General features: G+C 37.2%; 1 protein-coding gene across 1 annotated transcript in view; it reads right to left on the reverse strand.

Annotated features, from left to right (window-relative positions):
* The window catches only part of LOC149773239 (transient receptor potential cation channel subfamily M member-like 2), an 83621-nt gene extending 67496 nt beyond the window's left edge, over nucleotides 1–16125 (reverse strand). Inside the window, exons 1-3 of the mRNA XM_089946574.1 lie at nucleotides 15529–16125; nucleotides 10486–10581; nucleotides 9493–9645 (exon numbers count right to left, since the gene is read on the reverse strand). The gene's annotated coding sequence lies outside the window, so the exon portion shown is untranslated. The remainder of the gene's footprint in view (nucleotides 1–9492; nucleotides 9646–10485; nucleotides 10582–15528) is intronic.
* Between the last annotated feature and the right edge of the window lie 8797 nt (nucleotides 16126–24922).

Below are 24922 nucleotides of genomic sequence, written 5' to 3' on the forward strand. Positions count from 1 at the left end.
TGACCTTTGACATGTGGATAATAATGCCTGACCTATGGCAAGTGGCTAATAATGCCTATCAAAGGCAACTGGCTAATAATGGCTAACAACAGCATTGGCTAAAAATGCCTGACCTATGGCAAGTTCCTCATAATGCTTGACCCATGGCAAGTGGCTAATAATGCCTGACCCATCGCAAGAAGCTAATAATGCCTACCTCTGGCAAGTGGCTAATAATGCCTGACCTATGACATGTGGCTAATAATGCCTGACATATGGCTAACGCCTGACCTATGGCAAGTGGCTAATAATTCCTACCTATGGCAAGTGGCTAATAATGCCTACCTATGACAAGTGGCTAATAATGCCTGACCTATGGCAAATATCTAATAATGCCTACCAATGGCAAGTGCTTAATAATGCCTGACCTATGACATGTGCATAATAATGCCTGACCTATGACATGTGGATAATAATGCCTGACCTTTGACATGTGGATAATAATGCATTACCTATGGCAAGTGGCTAATAATACCTATCAATGGGAACTGGCTAATAATGGCTAACAGTAACATTGGCTAAAAATGCCTGACCTATGGCAAGTTGCTCATAATGCCTGACCCATGCCAAGTGGCTAATAATGCCTGACCTATGGCAAGCAGCTAATAATGCCATCCTATGGCAAGTGGTTAATAATGCCTGACCTATGACATGTGGCTAATAATGCCTGACATATGGCTAATGCATGACCTATGGCAAGTGGCTAATAATTCCTACCTATGGCAAGTGGCTAATAATGCCTACCTATGGCAAGTGGCTAATAATGCCTAACCTATGGCAAATGTCTAATAATGCGTACCAATGGCAAGTGGTTAATAATACCTGACCTATGACATGTGGATAATAATGCCTGACCTTTGACATGTGGATAATAATGCCTGACCTATGGCAAGTGGCTAATAATGCCTATCAAAGGCAACTGGCTAATAATGGCTAACAACAGCATTGGCTAAAAATGCCTGACCTATGGCAAGTTGCTCATAATGCTTAACCCATGGCAAGTGGCTAATAATGCCTGACCCATGGCAAGTAGCTAATAATGCCTACCTCTGGCAAGTGGCTAATAATGCCTGACCTATGACATGTGACTAATAATGCCTGACATATGGCTAATGCCTGACCTATGGCAAGTGGCTAATAATTCCTACCTATGGCAAGTGGCTAATAATGCCTACCTATGACAAGTGGCTAATAATGCCTGAACCATGGCAAATATCTAATAATGCCTACCAATGGCAAGTGCATAATAATGCCTGACCTATGACATGTGCATAATAATGCCTGACTTTTGACATGTGGATAATAATGCCTGACCTATGCGAAGTGGCTAATAATACCTATCAATGGCAACTGGCTAGTAATGGCTAACAGTAACATTGGCTAAAAATACCTGACCTATGGCAAGTTGCTTAAAATGCCTGACCCATGCCAAGTGGCTAATAATGCCTGACCTATGGCAAGCAGCTAATAATGCCTACCTCTGACAAGTGGCTAATAATGCCTGACCTTCGACATGTGGCTAATAATGCCTGACCTATGGCAAGTGGCTAATAATGCCTGACATATGGCTAATGCCTGACTGATGGCAAGTAGCTAATAATTCCTACCTATGGCAATTGGCTAATAATGCCTACCTATGGCAAGTGGATAATAATGCCTGACCTATGGCAAATGTCAAATAATGCCTACCAACGGCAAGTGGTTAATAATGCCTGACCTATGACATGTGGATAACATGCCTGAACTTTGACATGTGGATAATAATGCCTGACCTATGGCAAGTGGCTAATAATGCCTATCAATGGCAACTGGCTAATAATGGCTAACAATAGCATTGGCTAAAAATGCCTGAGCTATGGCAAGTTGCTCATAATGCCTGACCCATGGGAAGTGGATAATAATGCATCACCTATGGCAAGTAGCTAATAATGCCATCAAATGGCAAGTGGTTAATAATGCCTGACATATGACATGTCGCTAATAATGCCTGACATATGGCTAATGCCTGACCTATGGCAACTGGCTAATAATTCCTACCTATGGCAAGTGGCTAATAATGCCTACCTATGGCAAGTGGCTAATAATACATGATGTATGGCAAATGTCTAATAATGCCTACCATTGGCAAGTGGTTAATAATGCCTGACCTATGACATGTGGACAATAATGCCTGACCTTTGACATGTGGATAATAATGCCTGACCTATGGCAAGTGGCTAATAATGCCTATCAATGGCAACTGGCTAATAATGGCTAACAATAGCATTGGCTAAAAATGCTTGACCTATGGCAAGTGGATTATAATGCCTGACCCATGGCAAGTGGCTAATAATGCCTGACCCATGGCAAGTAGCTAATAATGCCTATCTCTGGCAAGTGGCTAATAATGTCTGACCTTTGACATGTGGCTAATAATGCCTGACCTATGGCAAGTGGCTAATAATGCCTGACATATGGCTAATGCCTGACCTATGGCAAGTGGCTAATAATTCTTACCTATGGCAATTGGCTAATAATGCCTACCTATGGCAAGTGGCTAACAATGCCTGACCTATGGCAAATGTCTAATAATGCCTACCAATCGCAAGTGGTTAATAATGCCTGACCTATGACATGTGGATAATAATGCCTGACCTTTGACATGTGGATAATAATGCCTGACCTAAGCCAAGTGGCTAATAATGCCTCTCAATGGCAACTAGCTAATAATGGCTAACAATAGCATTGGCTAAAAGTGCCTGACCTATGGCAAGTGGCTAATAGTACATGATGTATGGCAAATGTCTAATAATGCCTACCATTGGCAAGTGGTTAATAATGCCTGACCTATGACACGTGGATAATAATGCCTGACCTATGACATGTGGACAATAATGCCTGACCTTTGACATGTGGATAATAATGCCTGACCTATGGCAAGTGGCTAATAATGCCTATCAATGGCAACTGGCTAATAATGGCTAACAATAGCATTGGCTAAAAATGCTTGACCTATGGCAAGTTGATTATAATGCCTGACCCATGGCAAGTGGCTAATAATGCCTGACCCATGGCAAGTAGCTAATAATGCCTACCTCTGACAAGTGGCTAATAATGCCTGACCGTTGACATGTGGCTAATAATGCCTGACCTATGGCAAGTGGCTAATAATGCCTGACATATGGCTAATGCCTGACCTATGGCAAGTAGCTAATAATTCCTACCTATGGCAATTGGCTAATAATGCCTACCTATGGCAAGTGGCTAATAATGCCTGACCTATGGCAAATGTCAAATAATGCCTACCAATGGCAAGTGGTTAATAATGCCTGACCTATGACATGTGGATAATAATGCCTGAACTTATAATAATGCCTGACCTATGGCAAGTGGCTAATAATGCCTATCAATGGCAACTGGCTAATAATGGCTAACAATACCATTGGCTAAAAATGCCTGACCTATGGCAAGTTGCTCATAATGCCTGACGCATGGCAAGTGGCTAATAATGCATGACCTATGGCAAGTAGCTAATAATGCCATCCTATGGCAAGTGGTTAATAATGCCTGACCTATGACATATGGCTAATAATGCCTGACATATGGTTAATGCCTGACCTATGGCAACTGGCTAATAATTCCTACCGATGGCAAGTGGCTAATAATGCCTACCTATGGCAAGTGGCTAATAATGCGTGATGTATGGCAAATGTCTAATAATGCCTACCATTGGCAAGTGGTTAATAATGCCTGACCTCTGACATGTGGATAATAATGCCTGACCTATGACATGTGGACAATAATGCCTGACCTTTGACATGTGGATAATAATGCCTGACCTATGGCAAGTGGCTAATAATGCCTGACCTATGGCAAGTGGCTAATAATGGCTAACAATAGCACTGGCAAAAAATGCCTGACCTATGGCAAGTTGATTATAATGCCTGACCCATGGCAAGTGGCTAATAATGCCTGACCCATGGCAAGTAGCTAATAATGCCTACCTCTGGCAAGTGGCTTATAATGTCTGACCTTTGACATGTGGCTAATAATGCCTGACCTATGGGAAGTGGCTAATAATGCCTGACATATGGCTAATGCCTGACCTATGGCAAGTGGCTAATAATTCTTAGCTATGGCAATTGGCTAATAATGCCTACCTATGGCAAGTGGCTAACAATGCCTGACCTATGGCAAATGTCTAATAATGCCTACCAATGGCAAGTGGTTAATAATGCCTGACCTATGACATGTGGATAATAATGCCTGACCCTTGACATGTGGATAATAATGCCTGACCTAAGGCAAGTGGCTAATAATGCCTCTCAATGGCAACTGGCTAATAATGGCTAACAATAGCATTGGCTAAAAGTGCCTGACCTATGGCAAGTTGCTCAGAATGCATGACCCATGGCAAGTGGCTAATAATGCCATCCTATGGCAAGTGGTTAATAATGCCTGACATATGGCTAATGCCTGACCTACAGCAAGTGGCTAATAATTCCTACCTATGGCAATTGGCTAATAATGCCTACCTATGGCAAGTGGCTAATAATGCCTGACCTATGGCAAATGTCTAATAATGCGTACCAATGGCAAGTGGTTAATAATGCCTGACCTATGACATGTGGCTAATAATGCCTACCTATGGCAAGTGGCTAATAATCCTGACATATGGCAAGTGGCTAATAATGCCTTCCTATGGCAAGTGGCTAACAATGCCTACCTATGGCAAGTGGCTAATAATGCCTGACCTATGGCAAGTGGCTAATAATGCCTGACCTATGGCAAGTGGCTAATAACATCTACCTATGGCAAGTGGCTAATAATGCCTGACCTATGGCAAGTGGCTAATAATGCTGTCCTATGGCAAGTGGTTAATAATGCCTGACCTATGACATATGGCTAATGCCTGACCTATGGCAAGTGGCTAATAATTCCTACCTATGGCAAGTGCCTAATAATGCCTACCTATGGCAAGTGGCTAATAATCCCTGACCTATGGCAAATGTCTAATAATGCCTACCAATGGCAAGTGGTTAATAATGCCTGACCTATGACATGTGGATAATAATGCCTGACCTATGGCAAGTGGCTAATAAAGCCTATCAATGGCAACTGGCTAATAATAGCTAACAATACCATTGGCTAAAAATGCCTGACTTATGGCAAGTTGCTCATAATAACTGACCCATGGCAAGTGGCTAATAATGCCTGAGCTATGGCAAGTAGCTAATAATGCCACCCTATGGCAAGTGGTTAATAATGCCTGACCTAATACATGTGGCTAATAATGCCTGACATATGGCTAATGCATGACCTATGGCAAGTGGCTAATAATTCCTACCTATGGCAAGTGGCTAATAATGCCTACCTATGGCAAGTGGCTAAACATGCCTGACCTATGGCAAATGTCTAATAATGCCTACCAATCGCAAGTGGTTAATAATGCCTGACCTATGACATGTGGATAATAATGCCTGACCTTTGACATGTGGATAATAATGCCTGACCTATGGCAAGTGGCTAATAATGCCTATCAAAGGCAACTGGCTAATAATGGCTAACAACAGCATTGGCTAAAAATGCCTGACCTATGGCAAGTTGCTCATAATGCTTGACCCATGGCAAGTGGCTAATAATGCCTGACCCATCGCAAGAAGCTAATAATGCCTACCTCTGGCAAGTGGCTAATAATGCCTGACCTATGACATGTGGCTAATAATGCCTGACATATGGCTAATGCCTGACCTATGGCAAGTGGCTAATAATTCCTACCTATGGCAAGTGGCTAATAATGCCTACCTATGACAAGTGGCTAATAATGCCTGAACCATGGCAAATATCTAATAATGCCTACCAATGGCAAGTGCATAATAATGCCTGACCTATGACATGTGCATAATAATGCCTGACTTTTGACATGTGGATAATAATGCCTGACCTATGCGAAGTGGCTAATAATACCTATCAATGGCAACTGGCTAGTAATGGCTAACAGTAACATTGGCTAAAAATACCTGACCTATGGCAAGTTGCTTAAAATGCCTGACCCATGCCAAGTGGCTAATAATGCCTGACCTATGGCAAGCAGCTAATAATGCCTACCTCTGACAAGTGGCTAATAATGCCTGACCTTCGACATGTGGCTAATAATGCCTGACCTATGGCAAGTGGCTAATAATGCCTGACATATGGCTAATGCCTGACTGATGGCAAGTAGCTAATAATTCCTACCTATGGCAATTGGCTAATAATGCCTACCTATGGCAAGTGGATAATAATGCCTGACCTATGGCAAATGTCAAATAATGCCTACCAATGGCAAGTGGTTAATAATGCCTGACCTATGACATGTGGATAACATGCCTGAACTTTGACATGTGGATAATAATGCCTGACCTATGGCAAGTGGCTAATAATGCCTATCAATGGCAACTGGCTAATAATGGCTAACAATAGCATTGGCTAAAAATGCCTGACCTATGGCAAGTTGCTCATAATGCCTGACCCATGGGAAGTGGATAATAATGCATCACCTATGGCAAGTAGCTAATAATGCCATCAAATGGCAAGTGGTTAATAATGCCTGACATATGACATGTCGCTAATAATGCCTGACATATGGCTAATGCCTGACCTATGGCAACTGGCTAATAATTCCTACCTATGGCAAGTGGCTAATAATGCCTACCTATGGCAAGTGGCTAATAATACATGATGTATGGCAAATGTCTAATAATGCCTACCATTGGCAAGTGGTTAATAATGCCTGACCTATGGCAAGTGGTTAATAATGCCTGACATATGGCTAATGCCTGACCTACAGCAAGTGGCTAATAATTCCTACCTATGGCAATTGGCTAATAATGCCTACCTATGGCAAGTGGCTAATAATGCCTGACCTATGGCAAATGCCTAATAATGCCTACCAATGGCAAGTGGTTAATAATGCCTGACCTATGACATGTGGATAATAATGCCTGACCTTTGACATGTGGATAATAATGCCTGACCTATGGGAAGTGGCTAATAATGCCTATCAAAGGCAACTGGCTAATAATGGCTGACAGTAACATTGGCTAAAAATGCTTGACCTATGGCAAGTTGCTCATAATGCCTGACCCATGGCAAGTGGCTAATAATGCCTGACCTATGGCAAGTAGCTAATAATGCTGTCCTATGGCAAGTGGTTAATAATGCCTGACCTATGACATGTGGCTAATAAGGCCTGACATATGGCTAATGCCTGACCTATGGCAAGTGGCTAATAATTCCTACCTATGGCAAGTGGCTAATAATGCCTGCCTACGGCAAGTGGCTAATAATACCTGACCTATGGCAAATATCTAATAATGCCTACCAATGTCAAGTGGTTAATAATGCCTGACCTCTGACATGTGGATAATAATGCCTGACCTATGACATGTGGATCATAATGCCTGACCTTTCACATGTGGATAATAATGCCTGACCTATGGCAAGTGGCTAATAATGCCTATCAATGGCAACTGGCTAACAACAACAGCATTGGCTAAAAATGCCTGACCTATGGCAAGTTGCTCATAATGCCTGACCCATGGCAAGTGGCTAATAATGCCTGACCCATGGCAAGTAGCTAATAATGCCTACCTCTGGCAAGTGGCTAATAATGCCTGACCTTTGACATGTGGCTAATAATGCCTAACCTATGGCAAGTGGCTAATAATGCCTGACATATGGCTAATGCCTGACCTATGGCAAGTGGCTAATAATTCTTACCTATGGCAATTGGCTAATAACGCCTACCTATGGCAAGTGGCTAATAATGCATGACCTATGGCAAATATCTAATAATGCCTACCAATGGCAAGTGGTTAATAATGCCTGACCTATGACATGTGGATAATAATGCCTGACCTATGATATGTGGATAATAATGCCTGACCTTTCACATGTGGATAATAATGCCTGACCTATGGCTAGTGGCTAATAATGCCTATCAATGGCAACTGGCTAACAACAACAGCATTGGCTAAAAATTTCTGACCTATGGCAAGTTGCTCATAATGCCTGACCCATGGCAAGTGGCTAATAATGCCTGACCCATGGGAAGTAACTAATAATGCCTACCTCTGGCAAGTGGCTAACAATGCCTGACCTTTGAGATGTGGCTAATAATGCCTGACCTATGGCAAGTGGCTAATAATTCCTACCTATGGCAAGTGGCTAATAATGCCTGACCTATGGCAAATGTCTAATAATGCCTACCAATGGCAAGTGGTTAATAATGCCTGACCTATGACATGTGGATAATAATGCCTGACCTTTGACATGTGGATAATAATGCCTGACCTATGGCAAGTGGCTAATAATGCCTATCAATGGCAACTGGCTAATAATGGCTAACAATAGCATTGGCTAAAAATGCCTGACCTATGGCAAGTTGCTCATAATGCCTGACCCATGGCAAGTAGCTAATAATGCCTACCTCTGGCAAGTGGCTAATAATGCCTGACCTTTGACATGTGGCTAATAATATCTGACCTATGGCAAGTGGTTAATAACGCCTGACCTTTGACATGAGGATAATAATACCTGACCCAGGGCAAGTGGCTAATACTGCCTGACCTATATCATGTGGCAATTGGCTAATAATGCCTGACCTATATCATGTGGCTAAAAATGTCTGACCTATGACAAGTGGCTAATAATGCATACCAATGGCAACTGGCTAATAATGCCTGACCTATGGCATGTGGCTAATAATGCCTGAACTGTGTCAAGTGGTTAATAATAGCTGACCTATGACAAGTGGCTAATAATGCCTGACATAATTCAAAGACAAGGAAATATATTAAATGGGGTATTGCCACAAACAATTTCTTTGAACTATCAACCTTTGGATTCTTGATGATCTATCAATAAATCATAGACTTTTTGCCACACAAACTCAAGAAAATGAAGCCAAACCCCTTATGATACACTAAACTAAGACTATTCACTAGTTCTATCATTTAGAAATTCATGGCCCTTTAAAAGAAAAGACCTAGACAAAGTGTGAAGTTTACAACCAAACCAAGCTGACAATAAAAACTAATATTTCCTAATCAAAGACCATTAGTAAAATATTTTTAAATCACAATATGTATCATAATTACCTGACATGCTGTAAATAAATTGTTTTATCAAAGTGTTTTTCTACACCTACATTCCATAATCTGGTCAGACTAATAACCTGACCAACATCTCCATTGCTCTCAAAGCTTATGACTCCGGGCAATTGTAACATTGTAAAATTAATCAGTACAATGCAATGATGAGGGCACAAATTTCAAACAAATTAATTCTCTGAGGGTTGTTCAATGAAGCTAGTTAATGGAATGCATTCAATTTAACTATATTGGTCCAGACTGGGTGACGATACAGTTAAAAGGTAAGTAGTGTTAAGATCCAAAGAGATTCATACTCTGTATATATTTTGCTAAATTTAACCTGATTTCACAAGGCCAGTAGGTTGGAAAATGTAGTGTGCACACTCCTCCCAGAATTTGTTAACATTTGCTGATGGTATTCCATGCTCCTCCACAAACTCCATCATTGCTAACTTCTCTTCTTTGATCCATTTCTTGTATGATCTATTTTGGTCTGGGAACTGCAATCAATAAACAGTTATGAGCTATAATGTTTGAAATTAACTGTAAGTATGAGTTGCTACTTGTCGTATAAATCTCAGACTCAGTAACAATAATTTAAAATTTATCATGAATTTGGAAAGACAAATAACTTAGTTAAATACCTATTGCTACTTAATAATGCAAGTATTTACCTATTGTCTTCTGGAAATAATGACCACATTTTCAACCCTTAATGTTACAAGCCTGTTAATTGCATAATAATGTATAAAAATTACCTGCTAACAACTATTATAACAAACAAGACAATACACAGAGTATATAATGAAAATAATACTGGATTACAAGCTATCAGCCAATGAAATGTTTGTTTATATGTCATTTATATCTCAATGTAAAAACACACATGATGTCATAAAATAGAATACAGTCGTCTTGCAATACAGTAAATGTAAGTGTCACACGGTCTGATTTATGCATATAATAATGGCATGGTAAACATTCAGATATATAGAGTGATTATATGATTCTTCATTTCAGTACTTCATTACAATAATAAATACTTTTTATATTTCCATGTGTACCTTACAAATGCAAAAATAAAGATAAACAATTGATTTTAATTAATACTTATTTACTTGTCTTACTGATGAGTTAAATGCAAATATTCCTGTGTAGTTTTAAGAGAATATCTGTTTCACTTTTGTAACAGATCTGAGGCAAAGTGAGTATCAACATAAAATGAGCATCTCCTTAAACAAGGTCTTGAATGCAAACCTTGAGGCTAGACATTCAAAATTTGTGTAAAGTGAGTCAGTACAGAATGTTGCCAACTGTAAACAGCATAATATACCTCTGTCTGCGCTTCTCTATCTGCACAGGAGTCTTTCCTGTTGTTGATGACCTCTCTCTTTTACAATAGGTGTGGAAACTAAGATGACCCTCCATTCTATAAAATCAAATTAGAACATTTCAAGAAACATGTTTTTTATTTTTTATTCTCACTAGGTATCAAAGAATCAATTCAGTGTATTTTCAAATGACATAATAATTATTATTCATTTTGCAACCATTTTCTATAGATATAATAAAGATATTATTGAAAGCATTTTCATTTTTTATGATAAATGCTTCACATATCTTGTTTTATTGTCAGTCATTAAACATAGAATATTAAATTTAAGTTCCCTAAACAAATGGATATTTATTTAACTTGATACCATGAAGATTTCATCATAAACTTTGGCATGTATGTATAGTTTTATTTAATGCTTGAGTTTTCTTTCATAAATATGCCCATGTAAACACAGAACACCAGAGTAAATAAGATTTTATCAATTGGTACATTTTATAAATATGCCCATGTAAACACAGAACACCAGAGTAAATAAGATTTTATCAATTGGTACATTTTATAAATATGCCCATGTAAACACAGAACACCAGAGTAAATAAGATTTTATCAATTGGTACATTTTATAAATATGCCCATGTAAACACAGAACACCAGAGTAAATAAGATTTTATCAATTGGTACATTTTATAAATATGCCCATGTAAACACAGAACACCAGAGTAAATAAGATTTTATCAATTGGTACATTTTATAAATATGCCCATGTAAACACAGAACACCAGACTAAATAAGATTTTATCAATTGGTACATTTTATAAATATGCCCATGTACACACAGAACACTAGAGTAAATAAGATTTTATCAATTGGTACATTTTCGATGAATCAGTCAAAATGAGATTTTTCATTCCATACTTGAGCTCAATCCAAGCCTCCAGCAGACCCTCATATATGAAGGCTAGTGTTTTGGTTTTAATAAGTGCTAGCTATACATGAACAGAGGAATCCTTTACCCGCCACCCATGTCCTTCTAAATTGTCCCCCCATGACTCTCAACACAATTCTTAAACAATTCCTTCTAAATTGTCCCCCCTGTGACTCTCAACACAATTCTTAAACAATTCATTTAAACTGTGTTGTTTTATATTGACTCCTCTTATTTTTAATGTTTATATAATTTAACATAAAATCATGAATGACGTTTTATCTCTATTTCCATAAAAAGGTTTATATCCAAACCTAAATAAGATGCATCAAGTTCTATCAACCTTTTTATTTACAAAATGTCCCTGAATCATTAGACCAAATTACTACTCTCTTTGAGAAACTCCTATCTAAATCATGATTAATCTTTGGCAAAACCTGTGCTGTTACATAGAACAATATATTAATATCAATGTAAAATTGGTCAAATTGCTGTCCAAATTGTTCAGTTTTTGGCAACATTTGCCCCCCCCCCCCCCGAAGGGATTTGATGTTAGCCTTTGGCCAATTAAGGGTGTCATCTATCACCTTATACCAATTCGGATGTAATAATTATCAAGTAATCAATAGCAAATGGAATGTCATACATGATGCAGTCGAAATATGCAATATTTGACAAAATGTTGTCACTTTAGCCCCTTCATAGAAGAGGGTTGTTATATTGATCCTAATATTTGACAAAATTTGGGATGTCATAGCAAATATATATGCATATTTATGTAATATTTGTCAAGGAATTCATTGCAACTAGAATATTTTAGATGACACAGTGTGAAATGTGCAATATTTGCAAAACAATCGTTACCCTCACCCCTGGTAAAATGGGGAAGATATTTTCATCTTAATCTTTGGCAAAATTAAAGCTGCTGTACATAACCTCATATCAATTTTGACGTAAAATTTATCAAGGAATCGATTGGAAAAGGAATTTTTTAGATGACATTGTTGGAAACGTGCAATATTAACAAAATATTGTTGTGTGTATCCCTATACTTTGTCTTCACCTAATTGTAGAAATATTTATAAAAATACCTGCGTAGCCGATTTGCTGGTTAAGCTTGAACACAAGATAACTACTGCTATAGTTAAACTCAAAAGTATTAGTAAAGTTCGCATTGTGTCACTAACAAACAGAATATTAAAGCAATAACTGTGCCACGGTTAGATTACCGAGATCTCTCCATGCGAAGCCATTTGTTCTGATCACGTGACAATATGGCGTCAGCGTTCACCTGACTTAGTATAGCGAAGTGCAACGCAGGGAGCATAGTAAGCAGGGAACCAGACTAAATTTTGTATTACAAATTTCACATTTGATTGGTTTCTCTCCAGTATGTATCCTCGTGTGCTGCTTCAAATATGAATTCGGACTAAACATGTTATCACAAACTTCACATTTGAATAGTTTCTCTCCATTATGTGTCATCATGTGACTTTTCAAACTACGGCTACGCCTAAATACTTTATCAGAAACTGCACACTTGAATGGTTTCTTACCAGTATGAATCATCAGGTGCTCCATTAGATGTCCATTCTGAGTAAACGTTTTACCACAAATGTCATATTTAAATAGTTTCTCTCCAGTATGTGTGTTCAAGTGTCTCTTCAAATCACCATTCAATGCAAGCATTTTCTCACATCAAAGTGAATTCGAATTTCAAATATGTACTCGTATCAAAAATGAGCATGCGCATGGACAAGTTCCAACTTCGATGGCCGCTGTTTCAGGATCGCAAAGAACCTCGACATAGAACACAATTAATTTTACTACATGTTCTCTACATTTGTTTCTCAGTACCGACCTTTCCACTGTGTGACAATCAATGCAAATCATATGTTAATCTGAAATACCTTTCAACATGACTTCACGGTGAAGTTCTTGTCAATGGTTGACCTGCTCTTTTTTGAGATGCTGGACTGTCAACAGAGCAGCATGTAAACAGAACACAGATTTCACTTCCGGATCATCACCAAGGCCTTATTACTCACTGTGCACTGTCGCTAAAATACACACAGACAACGACACCCTGAGCTCATATTATCAAGAATAAACAATTACCTTTAAATAAATCCCTACCAAAAATGCATAAATAAAACTCTTCTATCACCACCAAAATGAGAGGAAAAACTGTTCTAAAAATAGACTAGAACTACATTCGTACTGAACTGGCAGTACTAATTGTGACCCGATTCCAAAAGCCAAAAGCCAAAAAGGACTAGCGCTTGAAATACCCGATTCAAAAAGGCCCATTTCTGTATGCAGTATTAATTATTGCTATCATGTATATTAATATAAATGTTGTTGTTATAGGGTTTAATGCCATTTTTCAGCACAAGATTGGCTATGCATGGCAGCCAGTATTAATGGTGGAGGAAGAACCATGGAAAAAGCCCGGAAAGAATCACCAACCCACGAGAAGCTACTGGCAAGCTTTCTCACATATCCACATTGGCCGAGCCCGAGACTCGAACCCACGCAGGCAGAGGTGAGATGGCAGTGATCCATGATGGACAGCGCTTTAGACCACTCGGCCACTTGGGGCCCCTGCTAATATAAACAAAGAATGCATAAATATGAAATCCTAATTTTTTTTATATTGTGAAATATATGTATGAATACTGAAAAGGAAACCAAACACGGAACTAAAACCATAAGAGACGGACCTGATGGATAAAAGGGTTGTTAATTTAACAAGAATCGTGAAAGTCAAAAAGAAAGACGCAGATCCCCTTCCACCAATATTTTTGAGTGATGTGTTGTAAAGACAAACATAAAGGATATTTTAAAACAAACAAACACATAAACGAACAAACAGTACATAAATAAGTAAATAAATAAATAAATAAATAATGCGTGTCATGAAATATGTCATTTAAAAAATGTGAAAAGAATCAGATCAAGTCGAAGTTTGACAATACAATCTTCATGAAATTTTAATCAGGAAAGTGTAGAGAGAAAAACCAATCCATGGAAATATTATGTGAATTCAAAATCAGGATTTTGACAAAATGCTATTTGCAAATCTGAATAAGTATTTTGGGGCTAAACAGAAATTCACAAGATTGTAATGAAATTCAGAAGAGTGCTAAAGCTGATAGAACTGATAGTTCAGATTGAACATTAGCCAAGCTTAAGAAAGTGTATGGGGCATAGCTTAGTGCCTGAAATAAGACCTTTCCTTGCACTGACAATTCAATCTCACTCTAGTGGATAAGCAACAAAATATGTCAGTGGTGTAAAGAATTAAAAAAATTAAACCCAATGACATGCCCAATATATTTCTGGGAGGGGACTTTTTTCAACTCTTGCTGGTGGGACTAAAAAAAAATCCAAAATAGGACTCCTGGGTTCCTAATTATAAAACCCAAGCAACACCTGTTTTACCCCAAAGATCAACATGATCAGTTTCTCTCCAGTATGCATGGTCTGATGCTCTTTTAAATGTCCATTCCGACTATACAGCTAATCACAATCATAACATTTAAATGGCTCATCTCCAGTATGTGTCATCTAGTGCCTCTTCATCAGCACTAAATCTAAACACTTTATGTCAAAACTTCACATTTGATTGGTTCCTTTCCAGCATGTATCCTCAGATGCATCTTCAGATTTAAATTCTAAATAAATGTTTTATCACAAACTTCACATTTGAATGTTTTTTCTACAGTAGGCATCCTCCGATGATCTTCTAGATGTGCATTTTGACTAAACATTTTATAACAAACATTACATTTAAATGCCTTGGTATGTGTGCACATATGCTCCTTTCGACTTCCATTGTGACTAAATATTGTATCACAAAAGTTACACTTTAATGGTGTCTCTCCAGTATGTGTCATCATGTAAATCTTCAAACTACTGTTACATATAAATACTTTTATCACAAACTGCACACTTGAATGGTTTCTCACCAGTATGTATCATCAGATGTTTATGTAAAGTAACACTTTGACTAAACATTTTATCACAACCATTACATTTGAATGGCTTTCTCCGGTATGTGTCCTCATGTGACTCTTCAAACTACCATGACAACTAAAAATTTTATTACAAACCTCACAGTTGACTGGTTTCTCTGCAACATGTATCCTTAGGTGCTGCTTCAAAGATAAATTCTGTCAAAACATTTTATAGCAAACTTCACATTTGAATGGGTTCTCTCCGTTATGTACGTATATATGCCTCTTTAGACATTCATTGCGACTAAATGTTTTCTCACAAACTGCACACTTGAATGGTTTCTCTCCAGCATGTATCCACAGATGCACCTTGAGATATCCATTCTGGCTAAAACATTTATTACAAATATTACACTTGAATTGTTTCTCTCCAGAATGTGTTACCATGTGCCTCTTCAAATCAGAACTACTCCTAAATGCTTTTATTACAAACTGCACACTTGAATGGTTTCTCTCCAGTATGTGTCATCGTGTGACTTTTCAAACTACGGCTACACCTAAATACTTTATCACAAACTGCTCCCTTGAACGGTTTCTCACCAGTATGAATGCTCAGATGCTCCTTTAGATGTCCATTCTGAGTAAACATTTTATCTCCAGTATGTGTGTTCAAGTGTCTTTTCAAATTACCATTCAGTGCAAGCATTGTCAAGTTCCGACTTCAATGGCCGCTGGTTCAGGATCGCAACGGACCTCTACCACTAAAGACTAAAGCCAAAACGGACTAGCGCTCGAAAGGCCCGGTTCAAAAAGGCCCATTTCTGTATGCAATATTAATTACTACTATAACGTATACTAATATAAATAAAGAATGCATAAATATGAAATCCTAATTTGTTACTGTGAAATATACATATGAATACTGAAAAGGAAACCTAACACGGAACTAAAACCACAAGAGACGGATTGGCTAAAAGGGAGTTTAATTTAAGAAGAACGTATAGAGATAGTCACGGGAAGACGCAGAACCCCTTCCCCCAATATCTTGTAGTGATGGGTTGTAAAGACAAACATAAAGGATATTTTAAAACAAACAAAGACACAAACGAACGAACAAATTTAAATAAATAAATAAATAAATAATGCGTGTCATGAAATATGTCATTTAGGAAAATGCGAAAAGAATCAAAACAAGCAGAAGTTTAATAATAAAATCTTCATGAAAGTTCTAATCACGAAAGTAAAAAGAGAAGAACAAATCCATGGAAAAATTTGTCATGTTGTACCCATTTAACAACCACAACATTAAGACAACACCGAAAACATACCTACTCTACAACACGATGTGTCACACGAAACGTGAGATTTGCCCCCGCCGCGACAGTCATATTTCGTGACCAAAAGACCCCTTCGATTTTCAGGAATTGTAGCCATAACGGTTTGTCATCAACAAAGAAAAAAAAAAAAAAGAATACAAAAAAAAAAAAAAAATTCTTGATGAGTGTGATTATGCCTGTTATAAGCGTGCATAATAGTAAACAGTTTTTCTCAAAGATTAGCCAAACCTATCCTTGGGGCATACGGCATTTTCTTCTCTTTTTAGATGCAACTGAAAAGTTTCTTTGAAGTGGGAATTTTACTCCAGACATAAAATGCAAAACGTAATTGTTTCAGTTGTTGGAATAATGTCCACGTGTGCGATTCAGGAATCAATACGCTATCAGTAAGCAAAGCCAAGCAAAAATAAATTTAAAACTTCAGGTTGACGGAGATTTTTTTAATCAAATACAACAAGAAGGAGGAGGATTTAATTCATAACGCACATAATGCAATCATGCCACACATACTGCAATTATAAGACACATACTGCAATCATACCACACATACTGCAATCATAACACATATTGCAATCATAACACACATACTGCATTCATACTACACACTGCAATCATAGCACACATACTGCAATCATACCACACATACTGCAATCTTAACACATATTGCAATCATACCACACATGCTACAATCATACCACACATACTGCAATCATAACACACATACTGCAATCATACCACACATACTGCATTCATACCACACACTGCAATCATAGCACACATACTGCAATCATAACACACATACTGCAATCTTAACACATATTGCAATCATAACACACATAATGCAATCATAACAGACATATTGCAATCATACCACACATACTGCAATCATAACACATACTGCAATCATACAACACATACTGCAGTCTTAACACAGACACTGCAATCATAACACACACTGCAATCATAACACACATACCTCAATCATCCTACACATACTGCAATCTTAACACACATAATGCAATCATAACACATACTGCAATCATAACACACATACTGCAATTATAACACACATACACTGCAATCATAACACATACTGCAATCATAACACATACTATAACGCATACTGCAATCATAACACATACTGCAATAATAACACATACTGCAATCATAACACATACACTGCAATCATAACACACATACTGCAAATATATCTGCAGTAGTCCTTCTAAAATATGCGACGTCAGTCGAAATAGGAGCAACATGTATATGTTTCATATTCGACATGTTGGACTGAACATTCAGATTGGTTCACTGTATTCGCAATTCATTGTTTTAGTCTTGTTAAAACGCTACCTATTAATTTACTCATGGTTTTTCAGGATGAATGTAGGCATGAAATTGATTGAAAGGTTATAATAAGCACATATTCGTGTTTGCATTTGATATGTGTTGATAAAGCGTTAACACTCAAACCGTACGGAGGCATATATTCCAGCTTTATCACCAGTGAAGACTATATCAAACTTAATATGACCCCCTCCCCCACTTCTCCACTGAAATAGTCAGTCCCAAATGTGATAAATTCGTTTATCTTTAGAGACAAGTACATCGCGATGTTAAACTGCATCAGTGATCACAATGTGTCAGATATAGCTCTGAAAATGGTAAGGCTGCTTGTTTTACAATTTCCTAAATTATTTGCCTTTACTTTGGGCAGTAATGCAAGTCGCACGTGCTTTGGCTAATTATTTTTCTGAAAACAATGGTGTCAAAATCAGCCCAGCTAATCTGTATTTATAAATCACGTGGTCTACCTCTATTTAAGTCCATGTCTGATACGTACTCGTTGGATTACAAGTATTCGACAAGGTGAGTACACGTTATTGTATATTCTTTCATTTTATAAGGAGTGGGTGGGTGGTTTACTTTTTGATCAAATTAATTGTTTGTTACTTCATTCTCAAGACAATTAGTTTTAAATGATAGCATGGGCACAATTGGTTCATATTATATATCAATCGGAGCAATATTATTTTTCAAAATAATCATATCTCACCCACCTCTCCAAAAATGAAAGGATTGGCCCCAATGATTCCTCTATAGGACTGAAATAGGTCGATAGTATTTAGAACTTGTGAAAATTCTCAGAGAATAAAAATACAACTGAAATACACGTTATTTTGTTGAAATAGAAACCAAAACTTGAAAGAAGGATTTAAAATATGAGAAAATGCATGTTCTTTTTATTTATCATTAAAGAGCACGGAATATTTATTGGGTGGTATGGGTATTTCTTGTCAACTGCATCGTATAGAAATTCGACCAGAAATATCTTAAAACAAATGAGCAGAAATAAAACTTCCATACTTTAGAAACAAATTATTATTAACCTTGTAAAGCATTCAAACACGAGTTAAAGACGAAGTGATCTATTAAATAGTTCAAGAAGACAGTACTTATATCCCCGCCAAGATTCAGTACGCCTGTTATTGAGGCAGACTCGAGATGGCAGCTTTGTAGAAACCGGTATGAAAGTCGCTGAGAAAGAAAAAAACTAGGTTTGCTTGATTCAGCTTACAGTTAACTTTGCCTGAAACCAGACTGTAGGGCACGCGGATATTTGGAAACCATACTGTTTAGGTTTGTTGTCTTACCAGTAGTTATTTATTTCTTGCTCCGCTCTGTTCATGGCGTTTGATCTTGATCGTAAGCGACCATTGAGTACAAGCAGCACGGACTCCCCTGACCGCTTTTCTGAGCCTAAGAGGAAAAACAAATCTCTCCAGATACCAGTAGTCGTGTAATAGATAATCTTGAACAATAAACTAGGCGGAACAACCTACGTATCATAAATATTACAGTCACCTCTGCTGATCCAGCTGAGTTTAACACAGATGACGTGGTCACTACGTTTTTAAAGGTAAATGTTGGAGTTGATGTACCAGCTGAAATATTCGACCGCTCCCATATTCTTGGATCAATTAATAAGAAGTCTGCAGAGCACAAATACCTGTGGATTTTGTGTCCTATCTTAGAACGAGCTATTATTCTGCTAGAGAGAAAGAAAAAAAAGGAAAGAAAAACAATGAAAATCGAACCTTCATTACTGAAGATTTAACCAAGACTAATTATAACCAAACAATAAAACTGAGAGAACTTAAGAAAAAGAATCCAGTTTATAATTTATGGACATGGTTGGGAATATCTCATTGAGGGAAACCTGATATGATGAGATGTTGTATGTAAAATCAGCATCAGATATCCCAGTATCTTCCTAATTCACATTAATTAAAACCTGTAATGGCTTTTAAAGTTTAATTCAGAACCACCACCCCCAACAGTTTCTATGTTTTTCACGAACAAAAACGTACCAAATAATCCTAAAATTGTCCTTCATAATATTGAACTTAAATATGCGGATTCTCATTGTCATCTAGGATTAATACTTTCATCAAATACCAAATGGACTTGACATATTTTAAAAACAGCAGCATCTCAAATAGCTAATCTATGAAAACAAATACAAACTAAGTATGCAAATTTTATGAAAACTGTATATAACTTGTATTAGGCATATCATGGAATGTGCTAGTGTTACAGTCTGGGACAGAGGCTCATTGATTGATTCAGAAAAATTGAAAAACTGCAGGACATCCGAATCTCTCTACTTTGAAACAGGGTGGGAAAGTCTGCAGCCTAGAAGAAAGACTAAAATTATTAACACTCTACAACATTAAAACGAGCCAGACTCCACAGAGTATATAATTGAATTATTCCCTCCCCAGTTTCTGAACAAACAAATTATAACCTTTACACAAACAATATGGCCATGTACAATTTCAGGCAAATTGTACAAATTCATCTTTGATACCAAAACAGTATCTTTGTGGTACAATCTTGAATGGGATACTCATTATAGTATGTCTTACAGTGCTTTTGAAAGGCTTTTATGTCCATAAACCGTATCGAGCAAATTGTATTATTCGTCAAACATTGGATACTATCTACACTAGATTATGACATCATGTAAGTTCATTAAAAGCTGATCTTTACCATGCTCAACTTCCTGACACTTCTTTTTGTTCATATGGTGGGATCAAAATCACCATGCACTTTTTCATGTTCTTTCTCAAATACAGTAAGCAAGGAACTGAGTAGATGATAAATTTACTTTCAATGACATATCTAGTTATTAGTTTGGTTTCACTACTTTGGGGAAAGGTTGATGCAAATGAAAAATATAGAATTTTACATCATGTATGCAAGTATATAACCATTACTGAATGATTTCAATAATTACTCAAATTTGTCATTGTCCCCCCTCCCCATCTCGCTTACTGGGTCCCAGAGTGGCCGAGTGATTTAAAGTGCTCACCATTACGGATTACTGCCATCTCACCCTGCGTGGGTTCGCGTCTCGGGCTCGGTCAATGTGGATACCTGAGAAAGCTTACCATTAGCTTCTCATGCATTAACGGCTATTTCCGCGTTTTTTCCTGGGTTCTTCTGCCACCATTTATAATAGCTGTATAGACTCTCTTGTGCTGAAAAATGGCTTTAAACCCTACAACAACAACAACAACAACTTTCTCACTCACCAATCATTGTTAATTATGATATTGTCATGTTGAATATGTTGTATTACTTGTGACATGCGAGGAGAATACTAATTTGAATTGTTAGAACTTTTGCCCGATCCCATTACTGTGACAATAAAATGTTGTATTACTTGTGACTTTGCGAGGAGAATACTAATTTAGGTTGCTACAACTTTTGCCCGATCCTATTACTGTGACAATAAAATGTTGTATTACTTGTGACTTTGCGAGGAGAATACTAATTTAGGTTGCTACAACTTTTGCCCGATCCTATTACTGTGACAATAAAATGTTGTATTACTTGTGACTTTGCGAGGAGAATACTAATTTAGGTTGCTACAACTTTTGCCCGATCCCATTACTGTGACAATAAAATGTTCTATTACTTGTGACTTTGCGAGGAGAATACTAATTTAGGTTGCTACAACTTTTGCCCGATCCCATTACTGTGACAATAAAATGTTTAAAACAAAGCATCATTAAGTATTTGGTTTTGTAAAATGACAGATTTGACCAAATTTAGCTGCAGACTTAAACCATTGTGCTCTTACTTAAGGACTCATGGTACTAATGATATGGGGGCCCCGAGTGGCCGAGTGGTCTAAAGCGCTCACCGTTACGGATCACTGCCATCTCACCTCTGTCTGCATTTGTTCGAGTCAAGGATTCGGCTAGTGTGGTTATGTGAGAAAGCTTGCCAGTAGCTTCTCGTGGGTCGGTGGTTCTTTCCGGTTTTTTTCCGGGTTCTTCCTCCACCATTAATACTGGCCGCCATGTATAGCCTATCTTGTGCTGAAAAGTGGCGTTAAACCCTACAACAACAACAATCAATGATATGGAAATAAGGGAACCAGTCTTGAAATGGTTGAACATAAGAGCTTAAGGGGGCAGGGTCAGTTTTTATATACAAATTTAATGCCGCAATCAGTGACCTAGTATAACAAATCATAAAAAGTCAAATACACAAGCGAGGTAAAAAAAGGTCCATATTTTTAGATACCTATATTAAAACAAAGCATAAGAATAGTATTCACTTAACCAGAGAAGTCAATCAGTTCATAGCAGAAGAAGTTTATGCACCCAACCCCTATTTTATACATGCATTTTACACATTCAAAAGCCATTGTTGACAGCATGTGGTGTTCAGTGTGAAAGCAAGCCCTTTCTCTGGATGAAAATTTTGATAAACATTGTCTACTAAATAGTTTAATGCAATTCAGAATAGCCGTTTTTGAGATACTCTACTTGCCTTGATCCCATGTGTCTACTGCTATGGTATGCTAGCTCTTCTCCCTAGCCGACTATTGGTATTTCACTATCAACATACTGCAGAGTAACTATGGAAGGTGTACATGCCTGACATCAAATTAAAAAAACAACACAAGCCCGAAACACCTAGTTCACAAATATATCCATATTTATGAATAGTAAACAATAATAGCAGAAAAGGTCACACAATATCGTTTAAGCTAAGAAATTTGCAGGGGCCAATTTACGAAACTGGACCATGCGACCTTAAGAATTTGGCTGAAAATGGTTTGTCAAAAGTTGTGCAATATCACATATTTAGACATTATCTAGTACAATGGTATAAAGGAAAACATTTTGCGCACAAAACTAAAAATGGTATTATGCTTTTAAAAAAGTTACCTCTTTGTGGCACAAAGCAGTGCATTAATTACATTGTGAATTATGACTGACTGCATTGCTCGAAAAATTTCAAATTGTTTGCAACCTACAATGCTTTTGGTCTTTGTTTACCACCACGGCATCAGTACAGAATCAAAATTCCTTGACAGTATTTCATGAATGTCAAGAAGAGATCTGGAAGTTATACATTTTAGGAGGGAATGACAGAAACGCTATGTTAGTTGCCAGTGACAGAAGTGATAAGTTTCTATAAACTCTTCTAGCAAACTTAACGAAATCGCACACATTTAAGTAAATCATGTGCTTCAGAAGTGCTTTTAGACTGATATAAAAGAAGTGGTTCATAACTTTTCATTATCATTCTAGAGATGCTAATAGCAGCATCAGTGTTGTCAGTGTGTATCGGGGGGGGTGGGGGGGGGTAATCGCAACACAAGTCTCGCTAGTCTGGAGAAGTCAAAGTTTAATCAATTAACATTAGACAATGCTGGACTATTGATATACTGATGTGTGTGACCCTAAAACTTACAAAGTGACATATCAAATAAATTCATTGATACATAGCCAATGAAATTGACCATATATATACAAATTACTCAATACAATTTAACAAAGAAATTTCTTCTCAGACACCAATTTACTTACAATTGACTTTGATGTTTTCTGGAGTTTACAATATCGTAGTAAATAATAAGATAAGGTATAGAACAAATATTTACAGTGGAAAATTCAGTTCAAGGTAGAAAGCATTTCACCGGCTTGGCTTTTGATAAGTACGTACCATAAAATAACTGCAGAAGCTAAATCTGTCCATCAAAGTCACTCTCTTGTGTACTTAGATTAGAATGAGTATCGGATGAGATTGAAGCTATTGTTTCTTTCAGCATGACTAACCAATTAATCCTAATCTCTTACCATGCAAACTGAGGCCTGAAAAAGAAAAGAAACAAGTGATATTGATGTAATTTTAACATTCAGTGAAAACATAAGACTTTCAGAGGAGAAACTGTATGTGTATTGTCAAATGCATGAAACTGCCACTTAATTTTAAGCTTTTCCCCCTTTGTTAACTGAACCTAGAAATTTCAAGATATATTCATAACACTGAAATATTTCCTATTAGCACCCAAGTGTGAGATATGAATCTCTTATGTCAACTTAAGAACGGGGTGATGAAGGTAGAAACTATGTTGGTGTGCTAAAACTTTCATTCTTCTCACAAAAATATAGCAAGTAATATGCCATATGCATCATTATTTCTAAGACCGTTCTTCAGGTGATATTCAATATTCACAACAGTATGTTTATGTATGATTCCTATGAATTTTATCTGCTCATGTGGAGTAAAATTACTTTTAAGAATACATGCTGACATGCTATGCTGTTGTTTGTGTCTGTAATTCGAAATGTGAATATTATTCATAAAAGTAGGGGTGCAAACCATGACAGCTACATAAAGTGCAAGACAATACATTATGGTTAGCATTTTGTTCCCATATTTAGTAAGTTAAGTCCAAAATATGCTACTTTGTCATGATGTAAACAGTTCTCACATGGAGGTACAAAACAGTTACCTCCCTCTCCAAAGAGCATTACATACAACACTAAGTGATATATGGAAAAAAGATAATGAAGCTAATGCATACAAATTATTTAAATATACAAAAAAGAAACAGAAAAGTATAATAGATGAGGCTGACTGCACCATACAAAGATTATCAATTTTCCATGGTGGCAGGGGCGAGATTTTTATGTACAAATATAATGTCGGAATCAGCGGTCCTAGTATAAAAAATCATATAAAATCAAATACACAAGCGAGGTCAAAAAGGTCCATATTTTTAGATACCTATATTAAAACAAAGCATATGAATAGTATTTACTTAACCAGAGAAGTCAATGACGGTTCATAGCAGAAGAAGTTTATGCACCCCAACCCCTACTTTATACATGCATTTTTCACAT

This window comes from Sinohyriopsis cumingii, unplaced genomic scaffold (assembly GCF_028554795.1).
Source record: "Sinohyriopsis cumingii isolate HCF-2022 unplaced genomic scaffold, ASM2855479v2 utg000792l, whole genome shotgun sequence".
NCBI classification, from domain to species: domain Eukaryota; kingdom Metazoa; phylum Mollusca; class Bivalvia; order Unionida; family Unionidae; genus Sinohyriopsis; species Sinohyriopsis cumingii.